This window comes from Otolemur garnettii, unplaced genomic scaffold, assembly GCF_000181295.1.
Source record: "Otolemur garnettii isolate 467f Iridium unplaced genomic scaffold, OtoGar3 scaffold00181, whole genome shotgun sequence".
Classification (NCBI taxonomy): Eukaryota; Metazoa; Chordata; class Mammalia; order Primates; family Galagidae; genus Otolemur; species Otolemur garnettii.
The window spans coordinates 1,117,115-1,118,563 of NW_003852576.1; the positions used below are offsets into that span (position 1 = coordinate 1,117,115).

The window sequence follows — 1,449 nt, forward strand, 5'->3', positions numbered from 1 at the left end:
GGGCCTAAGCAATTCTCTTGCCTCAGCCTCCTCAGTAGCTGGGACTACCGTAGCCCGCCACAACACCCAGCTTCCTTTTAGAGACGGGTCTCACTCTTGCTCAGGCTAGTCTTGAACTCCTGAGCTCAAGCAATCCACCTGCCTCAGCCTTCCAAGTGCTGGGATTACAGGTGTGAGCTACCTCGCCCAGATTTATTTATTTATTTATTTATTTATTTTTAGACAGTCTCACTATGTCGTCCTTGGTAGAGTGCAGTGTTGTCCTTGGTTGCAGCTCACAGCAACCTCAAACTCTTGGGCTGCACAGGCGTCTCCAATATGGCGGCTCCCCAAGATGTCCACATCCGGATACCTAACCAAGAGATTGTCAAATTTGACCTGGAGGTGAAGGCGCTTATTCAGGATATTCGTGATTGTTCAGGACCCTTAGGCGCACTTACTGAACTGAATACTAAAGTGAAGGAGAAATTCCAACAGTTACGTTACAGAATACAGGAGCTTGAGCAGCTGGCTGAAGAGCAAGACAAAGAGTCAGAGAAGCAACTTCTGCTCCAGGAAGTGGAGAATCACAAAAAGCGGATGCTCAGCAATCAGACCTCATGGAGGAAAGAAAGCCCATCTAACTTGCAAAATTGCAATCAACAATCTAGAGAGAGCAGAACTTCTCCGGGGAGGAGAGCTCTTAAGGCAAAGGAAAACCACCAAGGAGAGCCTGGCCCAGACATCCGGCACCATCAGCGGGATGGTGTCCCAGCAGGTCCAGCAGAGCGAGGAGGCCATGCAGACTCTAGTCAATTCTTCACAAACAATCCTGGATGCAAATGAAGAATTTAAGTCCATGTCGGGACCATTCAGCTGGGCGGGAAGCTCATTACAAAGTACAATCACTGGGAGCTGAGCTGACGGACAAGCTTCTCATCCTCCTTAGTCTGGCTCTTTTTCTTGCTACAGTCCTCTATATCTTGAAAAAGAGGCTTTTTCCATTTTTATGAGATCCCAAAGCTGCCAGCTTTGGCCCTTTCAGCTCCTGTTTCAGGGTCTGTCCGGCTCCTGCGCACTGGCGCCGGCTGTCACGCTGAGCCACACCCGTGTTTGCTCCAGTTGCTCAGCAGGTTGGGTGGAAATAGCTCCCTGGTTTTCTGCAAGTGGCCGGCTTGCAGGTGTGCAGAGGACAGGGGCAGGCCATCGTCAGGACTCCTGAGCCCCTCGTGCCCTGTGGGGGCAGCTGGTTGGAACACTTGGAGCCTAGTGACTAGCATGTGATCTTCCTCTCCCCCTGTCCCACTGAGCTCTTACATGCCAGATCTGGTAGAGGAAAGAGAGAAGAGGGGGAAGAAGGGTGATGAAAACTCAAGGCCATTCCCTGAATAAACTTGATTGTATTTAATAGAATAAAATCCTTTTTATTAACCAGTGTGATGTAAGCGTTCCTAATTCTATATGAAATCA

The 1,449-nt window shown here is 49.5% G+C and overlaps 1 pseudogene; it reads left to right on the forward strand.

Annotated features, from left to right (window-relative positions):
* Positions 1-318: 318 nt before the first annotated feature.
* On the forward strand, positions 319-992 carry LOC100941514 (annotated as a pseudogene).
* Positions 993-1,449: the final 457 nt, after the last annotated feature.